We start from the raw sequence: 21,779 nt of genomic DNA, 5'->3' as shown, positions 1-21,779 counted from the left end.
CTTCCACTACCTATTCCTAGCAGGCCATGGACACACTTGTCCATGGATTTTATTACTGACCTACTGGTATCTTCAAGCAAAACTGTGGTTTTGGTGGTTGTAGATAGGGTCAGTAAAATGGTTTACTTCGTTGCATTACTGGCACTTCCGAATGTCAAGACTCTTGCTCAGGTGTTTTTATGTGAGATCGTGAAGCTTCACGGGGTTCTCTCCGATGTGGTGTCAGATCGGGGGACCCAGTTTGTTTCCATATTCTGGAAAGCATTCTGTTCTCAACTGGAGGTGCAACTGTCCTTTTCATCTGCCTTCCATCCTTAGTCGAATGGTCATACTTAGCTCATTAACCAGAATCTAGAGACTTAACTCAGGTGTTTTGTCTCCCAAAACCAGGAGGATTTGGCATCTTACTTACCGCTGGCAGCATTTGCTATTAATAACCATCGCCAAGAATTTACCGTCAGGTCACCGTTCCATTCACAGTTTGGTACTTTTAGTGAGGAAAAGGCTTTGAAGGTTCCTGAGGAGGAACATTTTGCTTCACCGCTCTCCTCGGTGTGGCGGGGGGGTTCTGTGTAATTTGAAGATCATGGCAGACAGGTACAAACGTATGGCTGACAGGAAATGCTTACCAGGTCCGGAGATGAGTGTGAATTACTTTATGTAGTTGTCTACCAGGAATATCAAGTTGAAGGTTCCTTCCTAGAAGCTGGGACCTAGAATCATTGGTATCTATAAAATAATCGTCATCATTAACAAGCAGCGTTTTGTATTGTGCTAACTGAAGCCCTTAAGATCCACAATCTCTTTCACAGGTCTCTGCTCAAGAAATATGTAGTACCTCTTGAGTCCTCTCCCCTATTGCTGCCCCCAATCATGGTTGAAGGTAATTTGTAGTTCGGATTTCGAGGATTGTAGATTCTCATCTCCAATGTCGTTCTCTTCCGTACTTGGTGCACTGGACGGGTTATGGTCCAGAAGAGAGGATGTGGGTTTCAGCATCAGAGGTGAATGCCCTTAGGTTGGTTTGTGCATTCCACACCTCTTATCCTGAGAAACCTGGTCCTGAGTGTCCGGAGGCCACTCGTAGAAGGGGCGGTACTGTCAGGGGTGTGTCAGGTGTAATAGACAGTCACTCTGGAACTGGCTGTAGAAGGTTACTGCGCTTGGCATTACAGACGCCTTCTTTATCCATCTTCCTTTCGGACCCAGCTCTGATTGACACATCCTTACTTGGGAGTTAAAAACACTCAGCTCCAGGGAATCGCCGGTGATACTTCTTTCTACCTTACCTTTCACACTGGTCCCCTGCCTCTGCTGCATCGTATTTGTGTCTCCCTCATCTGTAGTCCATGGTTGTCCAACAAACTGTGACCTCTGCCGCCAGCGTTTTCAGATGGGAATTTTTTTTAATAATTCCTCAACAAGGGCCTCCTGGTACTGCAACATTTTATTAGACCTCTCTGCCACGGGAAAGAGAGATAGAAAGTTCTCCTTATAGCATGGGTCTAGAAGTGTGACCAACCAGTAATTAGTGTTGGCCAAAATGCGTACGAATGCGAGGGTCACGGGAAAAGCAGTGCAACATAAAGTCAGCCATATGTGCCAGACTGCCAACACCCAAGACTTCCCTCTTCTGACCAAGAGGACGACTGTACATGCTCTCCTCCTCCAGGTCTTCCTCCTCATTCTCCCTCTCCTCAGGTCATCCACGCTGAACAGACGGTATGAATGTTGTGTGGGTAGTACCGTCTGTAGTTCAGGAAACCAGATCCTATTCCTCCTCCTACACCTCTTCCTCCTCCTCCTCATTGTCATCCAATCCACATTGAGATTAGATGAGGCTGGACTGTGTAGCATCACCCTGTATAGTTCCTTGCTCCATCTCAACGTGCTCTGCCTACAATGCCTCCTCTCTAATTGTGAGCAGTAAGCGTTTCAGTAGACAGAGAAGCAAGATTGTGATGCTAACTATTGCATCATTGGCGCTCACCATCTTGGTGGAGTCCTCAAAGTTTTGGAGGACAACATAGATGTCAGAAATCTATGCCCACTCAACAGTTCTTATGTGTGGAGGCTAGCCTGAATATCTGAATATCGGCGTGTTGAAACTCAATAACTGCCCTCTGCTGCTCATAAATCCTTCCCAACATATGCAACATTGAGTTCCAACGTGGGGTGACATCGCACACTAGTCGGTGAGCTGGAAGTTGCAAATGCTGCTATAGCAGGGAGAGGGCGGCGGAAGCTATAGGTGACTTTCGAAAATGGGCACACACGCGGCGTACTTTGACAAGCAGCTTGGGCAGATCTGGATAGGTTTTGAGAAGCCGCTTAACCACTAAGTTGAGCACATGGGCCAGGCATGGTACGTGTGCAAGGTTGCCAAGCCTCAGAGCTGCCACCAGGTTCCGGCCATTGTCACACACAACCATGCCCGGCTGTGGTTTCAGCGGTGACAGCCAGAAGATCTGCCTGCTCTGTTACAGCTTTCAACAACTCTGCAGCGTTGTGTGGTTTGTCACCTATTAGCTTCAGCAGAGCCTGTTGCCGCTTGGTGAGGTAGTGCTGCAGTGCTTCCAGCTTCCGACTGATGGGGTCATTTTGGAGATAGAGGCTGAAAAGGAGGAGGAGGTGCAGGAGCTGTAGAATATGGGGGCAACCCTGACTGACTAAGGGTCCGCAATTCTCGGTGTTGGGAGGACGTGTTCCGTTCCAGGATCTGACTGGTCCCATCTTCCACTATAGTAACACAGTGTGCCATCAGTGAGATGTACCATCCCCGGCCACAAGCACTTGTCCAGGTGTTCGTGGTTAGGTGGACCTTCCCAGTAACTGTGTTGGTTAGGGCACGGGTAATGTTCTGGGACAAGTGCTTGTGTAAGGCCGGGACGGCACACCGGGAGAAATAGTGGTGGCTGGGGACTGAGTATCGAGGGACGGCCACCATCAGGTTGCGGGAAGATTCCGTGTTCATGAGCCTAAAAGGCAACATTTCAAGTGCAAGTATTTGAGAAATGTGGCAGTTTAGTATTGTGGCCTGTGGGGCGTTGGCTGCATTTGCCCTTGCGTTCAAAGGACTGGGGTAGGGACAACTGAACGCTGTGCTGGGACAGGGATGTGGATATGATTGCTGATGGTGGTGGTTGCAAGTGTACAATGACAGGTGCAGGGCAGGAGGCATCTTCGCCTGCATTATTGACAGGGGATTGGCATGCAATCACAACAGCAGAACAGGCAGTGGTGTCTAGTGTTGAGCCACCCCCTTAGTGTTCGAGTTCGGTTCGGTTCGTCGAACACCCGTGTGTTCGCCGAACTGTTCGTCGAACTGTTCGTCGAACACCTTCGAACACCATTAAAACCAATGGCAGGCAAACAAAAACACATAGAAACACATAGAAAACACCTTCAAAGGTGTCCAAAAGCTGACAAACTGCTCAGAAGACACAACTAACACATGGAAAAGTGACAAGTACATATAGTCATGCGAAAAGAAAAGAGGTGGAGGAGTAAAAGGAGGGGGAGACACAGACATAGGCATGTCATGCCCTTCTAAAACCAAAAAAGTGCGAAGCCGACACGTTCAGTCCGCTCCTGCCCGTGCCACCTCCGTGTCGCCGGGTTTGTGCCAGAGCCGCGGTGAACCCTGACGGCCAGCCCCCCTCTCCCAATACTGGTGCCTGTCCGCTGGTGGGTCGAGCGAGCCCCCCTGTGGTGGAGGCAGCTCTAAGCTTTTTAATTTAAATTGTCTCTCTAATTTGAATGAATACACTTTAAATCCATTTACAAGGATCTATTGGAGGGCAAGTCTCATGCCAGCAGCTGCGTAATTCCAGCTCCAGTAGCGTCCACTAAAGCTGCTGCAGTTAAAAAGCTTTTATAAGGATCGAGCTCGGCTATCCACCGCAAGGCATCCTACTGCCAGTCCCAGCCCCTATGCCTTGGGGTGCCTCCTGATGCTCTTCACTGAGTATCCCGTGGTCCCGAAGCATTTCCTTTGAAAAAATTAAGTGTCCAAACTACAGGTGGTGTAGCTTGCTTAACAGCCGGGATAATCCGCTGACTAGCAGACACTGCTACTAGGCACAAAGTATTTCCTGGGCTAGATGCAGTTAAAAATTTGTAATTAGATACTCTCGTTGGATGCTGAGAAAGCATTCCATAGAGTCTCCTGGCACGCCATATATGATTCTCTTAAAAAGCTTGGGGTAGGGGTCTAGGGGTCCCTTTTATAGCCAAAATCACGGCCCTGTATCACAATACGTCACCTAGGCTGAAGATAAATGGAACTGTAGCACCCTGAGGGCTCGGTTGCTACAGAGGTATTGCACCTCACCCAGAGGTGTGATATCTCACTCTCAGGTAAGGATGGAGTGTGGATCAGGACCCGACACCTGCATGCATTACACCACATTGCCGTGGGGCAGGGCGACCAATATGCCTCTGAGATGGGCACGACAGTCCCTGTCCCTGGCTGGAGTGGGGGGAGGGAACACTGAGGAAGGGGAACCCTGTAGTGCAGGAGCAGGGAGGAAGCAGTTCCTGGGTGCATTGAGAAGGGAGTATAAAAGGTGGGCACCATCTTAGTTCAGTGCAGAGAAGTCTGAGCAGAAGTGGCAGGGAGCAGGGGCTCTGCATGAGCTCTGCTCCGGAGGCGGGCCTAGTAACAGAGGCCAAGGCCTGGAAGAGGGAGAAGGAAGGAAGAGGAGCGGAGAAGGCTCCAGGAACGAGGAATGAAGGGATCCCAGGGGTGCGGAAGGGCGAGTCACCACCGCACGCCCGAATCCACCTGCGTGGAGGGGTCAGGCCAAAGGGGGAGACCGGACCCCGAAACTAGTGGAGGCAGGAAACGACCCTCAGCTAGAAACCGGAGGCTGTGACATTTTATGTGGTGCAGCCCCTCGCTACACCTGTTAGGAAGGCACCACATAGGGTCAGGGAAACTGGCGCCAAGTTTACCAAGAGGAGGCCCGAGGCAGCCGGACAGAAGGGTTGGTAAGAAAGGCCAGACAAAGGACACACAAAGGGGGTCCGGTGAAGCGCTCCAAAGTTATCTGGGAGTTGTCTGAGCCCCTCACCTGGTGAGCACAGTACGACGTGGGCAGCCGTTACCTGCAGACGTGGTCTGGATAATAAGAACTGTGAGTAAAGGCCCTGGACTGCATCACTGACTCCGTGTCGTTACTGCTGCTGCCCTGCACCATCACCCCCATCCTCCGCATACACTGCCCTGAGGCTATACTCCTCCCGTGGGGAGTTATGCTACGCTCTGCTGCACCCACAACACCAGCCTCAGCGGTCTGCCCTGCAGCAGCGGTTCACTCTGACCGCAATCCACGGGTGGCGTAGTCGGACATTTAAACATCAAAACCACATAAATAGTTCCGCCACTGGTTTGACCACCCTGAGCCAAGGAACCGGGTCGCCGCCACGAAGACTACAACCACCAGCATCCACCAAAAAGGGTCCGGCTCCGGGTGTCCCAAGGCCCAGGGGGTGCATCAGAACATTTTCATCACCTTTCACAATCACCAATGGGACAAGGCAGGGATGTCCTCTGTCCCCTCTCTTATACATCCTAGTGACGGAGCACCTGCTCTCATCAATTCGCCATAACCCCAATATTAGGTGGATTGAGGTGGGAGGCACCGAGTACAAGTGCTCTCTATTTGCTGATGATGTCCTAGTATATATCACTCAATCACATATATCCATCCATGCTGTTATGGCTGAAATAGATCACTTTGTTACATGGTCAAATTTTAAAATCAATGCAGCGAAGTCTGAGGCCCTCGATGTCTCCCTCCCCAAATCCATATAGGATTCCATCCAGTCCAACTTTCCCTTTGCCTGGCCCTCACAGGGTATCAAATACTTAGGGATTCCTATTCATAGAGACCTCTCCCATCTATGTTATCTTAATTTTGGGCCCTTTATTGAACAACTCCATACAGACCACGATTGGCAAGTTAGAACTGTAAGATTCACTACGTGAACCACTGGTGTTTTGTGGAAAAGCACATGTACACTGTGTTCCAAATTATTATGCAAAAAGTGTTTAGGAGTGAGAGCGGGGAGGTGAGAGGGAACTAGAACGGGGCAGAGACGCCGTCCCTCTCACCTCCCCGCTCCTGGCGCGGCGTCCTCCAGCGCTTCTCTCCCCGCTGCTTCCGGCACGCGCTCCTTCCACGGCAGTGTGCTTAGGGCGCGCGCGCGCGCGCTCCCCCGCTCTTAAAGGGACCGCGCGCGCCGTCCTAAGGAGTCCCCGGCCAATTGCCGGAGGACCTCCCATATAAAAGGCACCTCCTCCAAAATGGAGGTGCCCGAGCAATGTTGTAGCACTGTTCACTACTCTGCTTCAGCCCTCAGGTCCCGTTGCCAGTTACCTGCCAGATACCTGCCAGTTTCCTGCCAGTCTGCTGTCTTATTCCTGCCTGATATCCTGCTACCTGCCTGCTAGCCTGAGGTCCGACGGTCTGCCTTCCAACTCCTGTCAGTCTGTCTAAGGACCAGCTTGCCCGATCACCTGGGAGCGCTCATCTGCTGCCTGTCTGCTAGCCTACCTGGAGGCTCTGCCGTCACGTGCTGTGACCACCCGCCTGTCCAGAGACTCCTGCCCGCTCACCTGGGAGCGCTCATCTGCTACCTGTCTGTTGGTCTTCCTGGAGGCTCCGCCGTCACATGCTGTGACCACCCGTTTATCCAGAGACTCTCGCCTGCTCACCTGGGAGCTCACATCTATCATCAGCCGCCACAGGTCGTACAAATCCTTTACCCAGAGACTGCCCCGGTCACTTGCCGTGACCTCCTGCCCGTTCATCCAGAGACTGCCCCGGTCACTTGCCGTGACCTCCTGCCCGTTCATCCAGAGACTGCCCCGGTCACTTGCCGTGACCTCCTGTCCGTTCATTCAGAGACTGTCCCGGTCACCTGCTGTGACTGCCTGCCCGTCTACCCTGGTCGCCACCCGCTCCCTTACAAGGACCGCCCCCTTGTATAGTAGCTCAGAGGTTCCGCCTCCCAGACCCGTTACAGTTTGCTCGGGCCATGGAACCCGGTGGCACCCAAGCTCCCTCGCTCTCGGACCTGTGTCATGAACTGTCCCGTCAGAGGTCCCAACAGGAGTCCATCCTGGGTCACCTGCGGAATGTCAATTCTCGCCTGGACACTCTGACTGCTCTGCCTGCAACCACCGCCAGTGCCATGACTCGCAATCCGGCAGCTCCACTGCCCACTAATAACATGGTATCCTACCCCGGACCCCGGCTTTCTGCACCTCCTCGCTTCGGAGGCGACTCCGCCCAGGCTCAGGGCTTCATAAATCAGTGCACCCTGCACTTTGAACTCCTGTCTCACCAGTTTAACTCCGACCGGGCCAAAATTGCCTTCATCATGTCCCATCTCACCGGAGAGGCCCTGGCCTGGCTAAATCCTCTATGGGAGAGAGGAGACCCCCTGGTGTCCGATTTGCCTGCCTTTCTCACGGCTTTCCAGAAAGTCTTCGACGAACCCGGACGGAAGACCTCATCCGCATCATCACTGCTACGCCTCCGTCAGGGAAGTCTCACCGTGGGCCAATATGCCATACTGTTCCGTACCCTTGCCTCGGAGCTGGCCTGGGATAATGACGCTCTGGTATCCGTCTTCTGGGAGGGTCTGTCCGGCCGTATTAAAGATGAACTTGCTGGTCGGGACATTCCTACCACTCTCGATGACCTAATAACTCTTGCCACCCGGATTGACCTGCGGTTCCAGGAGCATGCCAAAGAGGTCACCCGTGAGAGGAGGTTTCCACGTCTAGCTCCTACTTTTCAGAAACCTGTCACTCCCTCCGTCTCTCCTCAGGTACACTCTCCTGAGCCTATGGAGGTCGACCAGACCAAGATGGTCGGTTCTCGCCAAGAATCTCGCCGAGCCGAGGGAAGCTGTTTCTATTGTGGCACTATGAAGCACTTCATCCGTTCCTGCCCGGAAAAGCCGGGAAACGCCAGTGTCTAGGACCACTCGGAGAGGTCGTCCTAGACAAAAGTAAGCCCTCTCCGTCTCTGACCTTACTGGTCTCTATTGCTTGGGGAGAGAACCGTCTCTTTCAACTCGCCCATCTGGATTCTGGAGCTGCTGGAAACCTCATCTCCCAGTCTCTGGTAGAGAGATACCATATTCCCACCAAGTCCCTGGCTGAACCATTGTCAGTCGCCTCCGTGGATGGAAGACTTCTCTCGGAGACCATCCTGCTCGTCACTGAACCCATAACCCTGCAGGTGGGAATGCTGCACTCTGAGGAGATCTCATTCCATGTGCTGTCCGGACTTTCTCACTCCCTGTTGCTAGGTCTACCGTGGCTCCAGACACATGAACCCGTATTGAACTGGCGGTCCGGTGAAGTACTCAGATGGGGTCCTGACTGCCATAGGACCTGCCTGGTCCCGGTCCGTCCACTTCGCCCTCAGCCTACTCCAGCTAACTTACCTGGTCTCCCGGCTCCCTACTGGCCCTATGCGGACGTCTTCGGTAAGAAGGAAGCTGAGACGTTGCCACCCCATAGGCCATACGATTGCCCGATCGACCTGGTGCCTGGCACCACTCCTCCCCGTGGGCGTATCTACCCGTTGTCTGCAGCCGAGACCCGGGCCATGTCTGAGTACATTGAAGAGAATGTGGCTAGGGGATTTATCCGAAAATCTACCTCCCCGGCTGGAGCCGGATTCTTCTTTGTCAAAAAGAAAGACTGCTCGCTACGTCCCTGTATTGACTACAGAGGACTCAATCTCATCATGGTAAAAAACAAATATCCCCTGCCACTCATCTCCGAATTGTTTGACCGTCTCAAGGGCGCCAGGATCTTCTCCAAGCTGGATCTACGGGGAGCGTATAATCTGGTCCGTATCCGTCAAGGAGACGAGTGGAAGACGGCATTCAATACCCGGGACGGTCACTACGAGTACCTTGTGATGCCCTTCGGTCTCTGTAATGCTCCCGCGGTCTTTCAGGAACTAGTCAACGACATCTTCCGTGACCTCCTGTACTCCTGCGTAGTGGTATACCTGGACGATATCTTGGTCTTCTCTCCGGATCTCCCCACACACTGGAGGGATGTTCGTCAGGTCCTGCTTAGGCTTCGGCAGAACCACCTTTATGCCAAATACGAGAAGTGCCTCTTCGATCAGACCTCCCTTCCGTTCTTGGGCTATGTCATCTCCCAAACAGGTCTGCAAATGGATCCCGAGAAGCTCTCTTCCGTTCTAAAATGGCCTCGTCCTGAAGGTTTGAAGGCGATACAGCGATTCCTGGGCTTCGCTAATTACTATCGTCTTTTCATCCCACACTTCTCGTCTCGGACTGCTCCCATATCTGCACTTACCCGTAAGGGGGCTAACCCCAGGACATGGTCGCCTGAAGCCGAGGAGGCCTTCCTTTCCCTAAAGAAAGCCTTCGCCTCTGCTCCCATCCTGCACCGTCCGGACTGTAATAAACAATTCTACCTGGAGGTTGATGCCTCCTCCTCTGGATCCGGAGCGGTGCTCACCCAGAAGTCTTCTACTGGGAGAATGGTAACGTGCGGCTTCTTCTCCAAAATCTTCTCCTCGTCGGAGCGCAACTACTCCATAGGAGACCGTGAATTGCTAGCCTTCAAATTGGCACTGGGGGAGTGGCGCTATCTGCTTGAAGGGGCTCTCTACCCGGTAATTATCTACACGGATCACAAAAACCTGGCATATCTCCAAAATGCCCAGAGACTCAATCCTCGCCAGGCCCGGTGGTCGTTGTTTTTTGCCCGCTTCGACTTCATTCTTCATTTCCGTCCGGCGGACAAGAACATCAAAGCTGATGCCTTGTCCCGGTCCTTCCTGTCCTCCGATCAAGAGGAGGAACCTACGCACATCATCGACTCCTCCAAGGTGATGAATGTGGCCCCCTTGGATCTGACTCGTCTTCCACCCGGTAAGACGTTCGTAGCTGTGCCAGATCGGGAGAGGGTTCTTCGCTGGGGACATTCTTCTAAACTAGCTGGCCATGCTGGCCAAAAGAAGACCTTCCAACTTATTACCCGACATTACTGGTGGCCTACCCTGCGTAAGGACGTGGTAGACTTCGTCGCGGCCTGTTCATCCTGTGCCCGTAACAAAGTTCCCCGACATCTACCTGCCGGCCATCTCCTGCCCCTTCCCGTACCTGCTGCTCCTTGGCAACACATCGCTATGGACTTTATCACCGACCTTCCAGTTTCTGCCGGTTGTACTGTCATTTGGGTTGTCGCTGACCGTTTTTCTAAGATGGCCCACTTCATTCCCCTGCCTGGTCTTCCGTCTGCACTCGAGCTGGCTAAAGACTTTATCTGCCACATCTTCCGTCTCCATGGTCTGCCCCTCCACATCGTGTCGGATCGTGGGGTTCAGTTCACCTCACGCTTCTGGAGAGCCACATGTAAGCTGCTGGACATTACCCTGGATTTCTCCTCCGCTTACCACCCTCAGTCCAATGGTCAAGTGGAGTGGATCAATCAGATCTTGACCAGCTACCTCCGGCACTTCGTTGATGCTCACCACTCGGACTGGGTGGATCTCCTACCATGGGCCGAGTTCTCTTATAACAACCATGAGAGCGAATCCTCTTCCAAATCCCCGTTCTTTATAGTCGGTGGCCAACATCCCCGGATTCCACTTCCTGTCTCCGTTTCTGTGGACAACCCTGCTGCGGAGTCTCTTGTCAGCGAATTTTCTACTATTTGGGAGAGCACCAGGTCCGCTCTTCTTCTCTCCTCTGAGCGGATGAAGAGATATGCTGATAAGAGACGTCTGGATCCGCCCCAATTCCGTCCGGGAGACAAGGTTTGGCTCTCATCCAAACATGTGCGGCTCAAAGTACCCTCCTACAAGTTGGGCCCTCGATTCATCGGTCCCTTCGAAGTCCTCAGGCAAATTAACCCTGTGGCCTACAAATTAAAACTCCCGGCCACCCTACGGATCCCCAACTCCTTCCACGTATCTCTCCTCAAACCCGTTGTCTTTAACTTTTTTCCAAAAATCCAGGTGCCCCTCCTGCTCCGGTTTCCGCTGATGACATCTTTGAGGTAGAGAGTATTCTGGCCTCCAAGAGGGTAAGAGGAAAAACCTTTTTTCTGGTAGATTGGAAGGGGTTTGGTCCTGAGGAGAGAACTTGGGAACCCAGGGAGAACATCAACGCCCCGCTTCTCCTTGAGAAATTTATTTCTGGCCAAAAAAAGAGGGGGCCTAAAGGGGCGGGTACTGTAGCATCGGCGTCTCTGCCCCGTTCTAGGCAGAGACGCCGTCCCTCTCACCTCCCCGCTCCTGGCGCGGCGTCCTCCAGCGCTTCTCTCCCCGCTGCTTCCGGCACACGCTCCTTCCCCGGCAGTGTGCTTAGGGCGCGCTCCCCCTCTCTTAAAGGGACCGCGCGCGCCGTCCTAAGGAGTCCCCGGCCAATTGCCGGAGGACCTCCCATATAAAAGGCACCTCCTCCAAAATGGAGGTGCCCGAGCAATGTTGTAGCACTGTTCACTACTCTGCTTCAGCCCTCAGGTCCCGTTGCCAGTTACCTGCCAGATACCTGCCAGTTTCCTGCCAGTCTGCTGTCTTATTCCTGCCTGATATCCTGCTACCTGCCTGCTAGCCTGAGGTCCGACGGTCTGCCTTCCAACTCCTGTCAGTCTGTCTAAGGACCAGCTTGCCCGCTCACCTGGGAGCGCACATCTTCTACCTGCCTGCTTGCCTGAGGTCCGACGGTCTGCCTTCCAACTCCTGTCAGTCTGTCTAAGGACAAGCTTGCCCGCTCACCTGGGAGCGCTCATCTGCTGCCTGTCTGCTAGCCTACCTGGAGGCTCTGCCGTCACGTGCTGTGACCACCCGCCTGTCCAGAGACTCCTGCCCGCTCACCTGGGAGCACTCATCTGCTACCTGTCTGTTGGTCTTCCTGGAGGCTCCGCCGTCACATGCTGTGACCACCCGTTTATCCAGAGACTCTCGCCTGCTCACCTGGGAGCTCACGTCTATCATCAGCCGCCACAGGTCGTACCAATCCTTTACCCAGAGACTGCCCCGGTCACTTGCCGTGACCTCCTGCCCGTTCATCCAGAGACTGCCCCGGTCACTTGCCGTGACCTCCTGCCCGTTCATCCAGAGACTGCCCCGGTCACTTGCCGTGACCTCCTGTCCGTTCATTCAGAGACTGTCCCGGTCACCTGCTGTGACTGCCTGCCCGTCTACCCTGGTCGCCACCCGCTCCCTTACAAGGACCGCCCCCTTGTATAGTGGCTCATAGGTTCCGCCTCCCAGACCCGTTACAAGGAGTGATAAGGGAAGAATTTGTTTGTTTGTCAGTTAAACTCATTGATGGTGATGTGTGTCAGGGCTCTTTATATCACTGTAAGCAATTGCAGACACCTGTGCTAATTAGTTTGGCAGGTGTGTCCAATGAAAGGCAAGACTACTTAAGAAGGCTCTCTCACATTATTAAGCAGCCTACATTTTCTGCCAAAATGGGAAAGAAAAAGGATGTGTCGGCTGCTGAGAAGCAACAAATTGTGGAGTGTTTAGGTCAAGGCATGACTACAATCAACATTGTGCGATGATCAGGATGAAGTGTCTTGGCAATCAAGAAGTATGTAGCTGATTCACAGTACACACGTGTGCGTGCTGATAAGGGCAAATTGAGGACTCTTTCCTACAGGCAATTACGTCAGGTTAAAAGAGCAGCGGCAAAAAAGCCTTGTCATAGCAGCAGACAAGTTTTTGAAGCTGCTGGTGCCTCCAACGTCCCCCGAACAACAAGATGCAGGGTCCTTCAGAGGTTTGCAGCTGTGCATACGCCATCCTGTCGACCTCCTCTATCCACTTCACACAAGCAGAAACGGCTCCAGTGGGCCAAACATTACATGAAGACTGATTTCAAAACTGTTTTGTTCACGGATGAGTGCCGTGCAGCGCTCGATGGTCCAGATGGATGGAGTGGAGGATGGCTGGTTGATGGACACCCCACGCAAACACGACTACAGCGCCAACAAGGAGGAGGTGGAGTAATGTTTTGGGCTGGAATCATGGGGAGAGAGATTGTCGGCCCCTTTAGGATCCCTGAAGGCGCTAAAGATGAACTCCATAATGTATGTGGATTTTCTCAAATAGCACTTCCTGCCATGGTTCAAGAAGAAGAACCGTGTATTTCACAGCAAGATCATTTTTTTGCATGATAATGCACCATCTCATGCTGCACATAAAACATCTGCATCTCTGGCTGATATGGGCATAAAAGGGGACAAACTTATGGTGTGACCCCCATGCTCCCCTGACCTCTACCCCATTCAGAACCTCTGGAGCATCATCAAAAGGAGTGTCTATGATGGCGGGAGGCAGTTCACATCTAAGCAACAGCTCTGGGAGGGTATTCTGTCCTCATGCAAAACAATTGAAGCAGAAACCATCCAAAACCTGACAAATTCAATGGACGAGAGAGTTCAGAAGCTCCTTTCGAACAAGGGGTCCTATGTGAAAATGTAACATCACCTAGAATAAAGTTTTGAGTTGAAAACTGTTTGATTTCAGTTTCTAATAACCTGCTAATGCTTATAATTTCAAAAATGACCATTTTTTTGGTCTTTATTAAAATGAAAAGGTTGATCGAAAAGTTTGGGGGATCTAAGAGTGTGGCAACCCAGTAGTCATGAGAACTTCGAATTCTGACAATATGAGGGTCATGTTGCAGGTAGTGCAGCAAGAAGGCACTTATGTGTCTTGCGCATCTCGGAGCCCCAAAATTATTTTCCGGGCTAGATGCAGCTAAAAATTATTATTAATTTAAAATCTGGTGGAGCTTAGTATAGATGGCCTAATAGGATCAGTGCTGCACACTGCTACAAAGCCCAAATTATTTTCCAGTCAAGATACAGATAAACATGATTAGTAATTTTAAATCTGGTGGAGCTTATTAAAGATGGCCTAATAGAATCAGTGCTGCACACTGCTACAAAGCCCAAATTATTTTCCAGCCAAGATACAGATAAACATGATTAGTAATTTTAAATCTGGTGGAGCTTAGTATAGATGGCCTAATAGAATCAGTACTGCACACTGCTACAAAGCCCAAATTATTTTCCAGTCAAGATACAGATAAACATGATTAGTAATTTGAAAGCTTAAAACGGTTGGTGAGGTGATTTTAACAAATCATCAAGCTTTTACTCTCCCCAGGATGACACAGGGGTAGAAAAGTCTTTTCGGATCCATGATTTGTTCATCTTTATAAACGTGAGTCTGTCTACATTATCAGAGGAGAGCCGCGTGCGCTTATCTGTCAGCACACCACCAGCAGCGCTGAACACATGTTCAGACAGAACGCTGGCTGCGGGGCATGACAAGATCTCCAAGGCGTAAGTGGCGAGCTCCGGCCATTTATCCAGATTGGAAGCCCAAAAAGAGCAAGGGTCTAGTGACACAGTCATGGCTTCAATGTTTACTTGGAGATACTCCTGTACCATCGTCTCTAGGCGCTGACTATGTGTCAGACTTCTTGTCTCCTGTGGCCTTGCAAAGGATGGGCTAAAAAAGTGGTGAAATGATTCCGCAAAATTGATGTTACCAGCAGATACTGTGGTTCTGTTATGGTTTGAGTGCTGAACACTTGACGGTCCCACGGTTGGCAAGTTGGAACTGTTAGATTCACTACGTGCACCACTGGTGTTTTGTGGAAAAGCACATGTAAGGTTCTGCAACAGTCTCTGCTGATACTCCTGCATGCGTGCATCCCTTTCTATGGCAGGAATAATTTCTGCAAATTTACTTTTGTACCGGGGATCTAACAGTGTGGCAACCCAGTAGTCAGGATTATTTCTAATTCTCACAATTCGAGGGTCATGTTGCAGGTAGTGCAGCAAGAAGGCACTCATGTGTGTTGCGCATCCAGGAGCACCAAGTCCCTGTTGTGTTGGTGGCGGGGTAACAATCATGCTTCCTTCCTCTGTCCTCTCCCCCCAACCTCGCACAACAGAAATGTGATCAAGGTCTCCCTCATCTGATGAGTCTTCCATCAGTTCGTCCTCCACTTCTTCCTGGGCTCCTGCACCTTCCTCACTAGTTTGGCTGCTACCATGCGCCCTGGTAAAACCATCTCCCCCACCCTCACATGCCTGCCGCCTTCATAGAATCATAGAATCATAGAATCATAGAATGGTAGAGTTGGAAGGGACCTCCTGGGTCATCTGGTCCAACCCCCTGCTCAAAGCAGGATTCACTAAATCATCTCAGACAGATGTCTGTCCAGCCTCTGTTTGAAGACGTCCATTGAAGGGGAACTCACCACCTCTCGTGGCAGCCTGTTCCACTCATTAATCACCCTAACTGTCAAAAAGTTTTTTCTAATATCTAATCTGTGTCTCCTCCCATTTAGTTTCATCCCATTGCTTCTAGTCTTTCCTTGTGCAAATGAGAATAAAGATGATCCTTCTACAATGTGACAGCCCTTGACATATTTGTAGACAGCTATTAAGTCTCCTCTCAGTCTTCTTTTTTGCAAGCTAAACATTCCCAAATCCTGCAACCGTTCCTCATAGGACATGGTTTGCAGACCAGTCACCATTCTGGTCGCTCTTCTCTGAACTTGCTCCAGTTTGTCTATGTCTTTTTTAAAATGTGGTGCCCAAAACTGTACACAGTATTCCAGATGAGGTCTGACCAAAGAGGAGTAAAGACCAATAATGACTTCACGTGATCTAGACTGTATGCTTCTGTTAATACATCCCAGAATTGTATTTGCCTTTTTTGCTGCTGCATCACACTGTTGACTCATGTTCAGTCTATGATCTATTAGTATACCTAAGTCTTTTTCACATGTACTGTTGCTTAGCTCTATTCCTCCCATTCTGTATATGCTTTTTTCATTTTTATTGCCCAGATGTAGTACTTTGCATTTTTCCCTGTTAAAAACCATTCTGTTGGTTGCTGCCCACTGCTCCAGTTTATTTAGGTCTTTTTGAATCCTCTCTCTCTCTTCTCTAGTATTAGCTATCCCTCCTAGCTTTGTGTCATCAGCAAATTTAATCAGTTTACCCTCAATTCCTTCATCTAAATCATTGATAAAGATGTTGAACAATACAGGTCCCAGGACGGAGCCCTGTGGTACCCCACTTGAGACATTCATCCAGCTGGATGTGAAGCCATTTACAATCACCCTTTGAGTCCGATCACTAAGCCAGTTATGAATCCACCTAACAGTTGCCTGGTCCATTGCATACTTGGTCATTTTTTCAATAAGGATGGTGTGAGATACTTTGTCAAATGCTTTGCTGAAGTCAAGATATACTATATCTACAGCATTTCCCTGATCCACCCAGTCAGTGATTCTGTCATAGAAGGAAATTAAGTTAGTCTGACATGACTTGTTAGTTATAAACCCATGGTGACTCTGGTTAATCACTTCATTCTTATCCAGGTACTTACATACATGTTGTTTAATAATTTGTTCAAAGATCTTTCCTGGTATAGAAGTCAGACTCACCGGCCTATAGTTCCCTGGGTCCACCTTCTTCCCCTTTTTGAAGATAGGAACAACATTTGCTCTTCTCCAGTCTTCTGGGACTTCTCCTGTTCTCCAAGAATTTTCAAAGATTATGGAGAGTGGTTCTAAAATTTCTTCTACGATCTCCTTCAGTACTCTGGGGTGTAATTCATCTGGACCTGGAGACTTGAACTCATTTATGTTAGCTAAATATTCCCTCACAATCTTTCTGTTTACAGATAACTTGGATTCTTCTATTCCTTTAAAAGGACAGTGAAGATCAGTTGATGTTACATTTTCTTTCTGAGAGAAAACAGATGCAAAATAGGAATTAAAAAGTTTGGCCTTCTCAACATCCTCTCTTACCATTTCTCCATTTTCATCCTGTAAAAATCCTATAGCATCTTTGACTTTTATTTTACTTTTGACATACCCCCAAAATCCTTTTTTATTGCTTTTGACATCTCTTGCAAGCCTTAATTCATTGTCAGCTTTAGCTAACCTGATACATGCCCTGCAGGATCTGCAGACTGCATTATAATCTTCTTTAGATATGCCTCCCTCTTTCCATTTAATAAACATTTCTTTCTTTCTTTTTAGCATGTGTTTAAGTTCTGTGTTCATCCATCCTGGTTTCCTTAAATGCTTCCCATTCTTCCTACTTTTCGGGATTGTTAACGATTGTGCTTTGAGAATCTCATTTTTAAAAATTTCCCATCCTTCCTGGACATTTTTGTCCTTAAGGACATCCAGCCATTGGATCCCTCCTATTCTCTTTCTGAGTCTCTTAAAATCTGCCTTTCTAAAATCTAACCTTGAAGTTTGAGTCTTCACATGTCTTCCTCCTCTAGTTATCCAAAATTCTATAATAGCATGATCGCTGCCTCCTAGGGTCCCAGCCACTTTTACCTCCTCAACCATTTCCTCCTTGTTTATAAGGATTAGATCCAAAGTAGCAGATCCCCTTGTTTTCTCCCCTACCTTTTGGAAGATAAAGTTGTCAGCAAGAGAGGATAAGAATTTGCTTGACCTGTTAGTTTTACTTGAGAGAGATTCCCAACAAATGTCTGGATAGTTGAAATCTCCCATGACCACTACGTCATATTTTTTTGAGAACTTGGTCATTTGATACATAAAGAGTTCATCCATATCTTCAGCTTGCCCAGGTGGCCTGTAGTAAATGCCTACAATGGTGTCCTTTCCGTTGTTCTCTCCTTGTATTCTTACCCAAACAGTTTCCACAGAACTCCCAGTCTCTGAAGCTTCAATCTCTGTGCAGATATACGCTTTTCTAACATACAATGCGACACCTCCTCCTCGTTATTCAAGTCTGTTTCTTGCAAATAAGTTGTATCCTTTTAGCCTTTTATTCCAATCATGTGTATCGTCCCACCAAGTTTCAGTGATTCCAATGACATCATATTTCTTTTCCTGCGTTAGTAGTTCTAATTCTCCTTGTTTGTTGCCCATGCTTTGTGCATTTGTATAAAAACATTTTAGTTTGTGATTGGTTTCTCTTCCTCCCATATTTTTATTATTTAAATAGTTTTGTCTTTGTTCTTCCTTTCCACTTCCAGTAGCAGAGATCTCAATAGTATTTGTCAGCTGTATGGCTTTTTCTGGCCTTTTGCTTCCCTTCCCACATTGTTCTAGTTTAAAGCTCTCCTGATGAGTGCAGCAAGGCAATTTCCAAATACATGTTTTCCAGTCTTCGTAAGGTGCACCCCATCTCTAGCAAGTAGTCCATCGTATAGGTAATTCATTCCGTGATCCAGAAATCCAAATCCTTGTTGACGGCACCATCGACGTAGCCAGTTGTTCACCTGTAGAATCTTATTCCACCTCATTGTTCCATGGCCATCCACTGGGAGGATGGATGAGAAGACCACCTGCGCTCCCAATTCTTTCACTTTCTTGCCCAAGTCTTCAAAGTCACTGCAGATGGTTTCCAGGTCCTTTCTTGCGGTGTCATTTGTCCCCACATGTATTAGCAGGAATGGGTAGTGATCTGTAGGTCTGAAGAGTCTTGATATCCTGTCAGACACATCTTTAATTTTTGCTCCTGGAAGACAGCACATTTCTCTTGAGGTTATGTCTGGTCTGCAGATAGCGGCCTCTGTTCCTCTTAACAGGGAATCCCCCATGATCACCACTCTCCGTTTTTTCTTCACAACATTCTTCGTTCTCCATCCAGGAGGATTCTGAGGGCTTACAAGGTTATTCATTGCTGGCAAAGTCTTATCTTGCTGTATTTCTTCATGGTTCTCCTGCGAGAGAGCCTGGTACTGGTTCCTGAGCAGTATGGGTGCTGACTGCCTCTCGATCCTCCTGCTTCTCTGGGTCACATGCTTCCATTCCTCTGTTTCCTCAGGTGCAGTTCGAATTTCTTCTCTTTCTAAATCATGAAGAGATAATTCTGCTCTGTCTAAGAACTCTTCACCATCCTTAATGATTTTCAAGGTAGTTAACCTCTCTTCTAGATTTCGCAACTTTTCCTCCAACAGGGACACAAGCTTGCATTTCTGGCATGTGAAGTTTGGCTTTTCCACTGGCAAGTCTGTGAACATGTAGCAGGATATGCAGCTCACCAAATGGCTCCTGGACTCTTCCATGTTCTTACTGTTAATGTTCTGAAAACCATGAAGAAAGCTTAAAAAAAAAGCTTCAAAATGCTCTTTTCAGCTCCAACAGCCAAAATCCAGTGTTCTTTGAGCTCACGGAGACTCTTCACTTACCCCAAAATGCAGTGGGAATATGCAAATTATCTCCTCAGGACTCCTCCCCTGGTTTACCGATGTCCTCTTTTCAGCTCCAACAGCCAAAATCCAGTGTTCTTTGAGCTCACGGAGACTCTTCACTTACCCCAAAATGCAGTGGGAATATGCAAATTATCTCCTCAGGACTCCTCCCCTGGTTTACCGATGTCCTCTTTTCAGCTCCAACAGCCAAAATCCAGTGTTCTTTGAGCTCACGGAGACTCTTCACTTACCCCAAAATGCAGTGGGAATATGCAAATTATCTCCTCAGGACTCCTCCCCTGGTTTACCGATGTCCTCTTTTCAGCTCCAACAGCCAAAATCCAGTGTTCTTTGAGCTCACGGAGACTCTTCACTTACCCCAAAATGCAGTGGGAATATGCAAATTATCTCCTCAGGACTCCTCCCCTGGTTTACCGATGTCCTCTTTTCAGCTCCAACAGCCAAAATCCAGTGTTCTTTGAGCTCACGGAGACTCTTCACTTACCCCAAAATGCAGTGGGAATATGCAAATTATCTCCTCAGGACTCCTCCCCTGGTTTACCGATGTCCTCTTTTCAGCTCCAACAGCCAAAATCCAGTGTTCTTTGAGCTCACGGAGACTCTTCACTTACCCCAAAATGCAGTGGGAATATGCAAATTATCTCCTCAGGACTCCTCCCCTGGTTTACCGATGTCCTCTTTTCAGCTCCAACAGCCAAAATCCAGTGTTCTTTGAGCTCACGGAGACTCTTCACTTACCCCAAAATGCAGTGGGAATATGCAAATTATCTCCTCAGGACTCCTCCCCTGGTTTACCGATGTCCTCTTTTCAGCTCCAACAGCCAAAATCCAGTGTTCTTTGAGCTCACGGAGACTCTTCACTTACCCCAAAATGCAGTGGGAATATGCAAATTATCTCCTCAGGACTCCTCCCCTGGTTTGGTGCTGCCGACCGTCTGGACCTTGCAGATGTTAGCCCTTCCGCATACAACTCCTCCTCCTCTACTTCCTCCACCTCCTCTTGTGCCACCACCTGACTCCGAATTCTGTTTAACATGTGCTCCAGCATGTAAATCACCGGAATAGTCATGCTGATAATGGCATCGTCAGCACTAAACATCTTCGTCGCCATTTCAAAACTGTGCAGAAGGGTGCATAGGTCCCTGATCTGAGACCACTCCTCCAGCATGATTTGCCCCACCTCTGGATCTCGTTGGCCCAGGCTATACGTCAGAACGTATTGAACCAGGGCTTGTCGGTGCTGCCACAGTCGCTGCAACATGTGCAGAGTTGAATTCGGGTAGGCACATCGCATTTTAGCCGGTGAAGTGGCAGGCCCAACGACTTCTGTAGAGATGTAAGTCGCTGAGCTGCGGGATGCGAACGGCGGAAGTGAGCACACAGCGACCGTGCCCTCTGCAGAAGGCCATCTAGTCTGGGATAGTGGGCTAAAAATTGCTGGACAACCAGGTTCAACACGTGAGCCATACAAGGCACGTGTGTGACATTGCCCCGGCGAAGGGCCACACCCAGGTTTGCAGCATTGTCGCACACGGCCTTCCCTGGTTTCAGGTCCAGTGGAGACAACCATTCATGAAATTGGTTCTCCAGAGCTGACCACAACTCCTCAGCTGTGTGACTCACATTTCCCAGACATTTCAAAGTAAAAACCGCCTGATGACATTGAGCCCTACTTCCAGCATAGTAAGGAGGTGTGCAGGATCCCTTCTGCGCAGTTAGAAAGCTTGTGGCATGACCAGACAGGCTTTGGGTGCAGGTGGAAGACCAAGAGGAGGTTGACGAGGCAGAAGCAGTGGAGGAACTTTGACGTAAAGAGGATTGACGCACAACTCGTGGGGACGGCAAGACTTGGACAGCAGCCCCTTGTCCTGCTGTCACCATAGTTACCCATTGCCCAGTCAGCGACATGTAACGCCCCTGTCCATGCCTACTCGTCCAAGTGTCTGTGGTGAAATGCACCCTGTCACACACTGAGTTTCTCAAAGAAGCGGTGATGTTGTGTGCGACATGCTGGTGGAGCGCAGGCACACCTTTCTTTGAGAAGTAGTGCCGACTGGGCATCTGGTACTGGGGCACTGCGACGGACATAAGGTCTCGAAAATCCTCTGTGTCCACCAGGCGGAAAGGCAGCATTTCTGTAGCCAAGAGCTTGCAGATGGTCAAATTCAACCTCTTAGCCTTCTCATGGCTAGGAGGAAATGGTCTTTTACTTGTCCACATCTGAGGGACCGAGGGCTGGCTATTGTGCTTAGACGGGGTTGATAAGGGTGTCCCCGGCAAACTGCCGGTCTGTGAGGAAGATGCAGGCGGACATGTTAGGTTGCCTTGATCCAAAGGTGGTGCTATCGATGTCGGACAGCGCTCAACACCAGCTGTCCACCTCCAAAGAAAATGATGACCTGCCAATCACGCTGGCTGTTGCGGGTAAAGAGGTGGCAGGTCTGCGCCCCAAAACAGGTGTGACTGCTGTCCCCCCAGTCACAGAGGATGAAGAGGCCGCGGATGCACAAGATATGGCAGACG

This window comes from Phyllobates terribilis, unplaced genomic scaffold (genome assembly GCF_046119375.1).
Source record: "Phyllobates terribilis strain yellow unplaced genomic scaffold, ASM4611937v1 Scaffold_3__8_contigs__length_932513732, whole genome shotgun sequence".
Lineage (NCBI taxonomy): Eukaryota > Metazoa > Chordata > Amphibia > Anura > Dendrobatidae > Phyllobates > Phyllobates terribilis.
The sequence above is the reverse complement of the archived record's forward strand: the minus strand, read 5'-3'. Positions refer to the sequence as shown.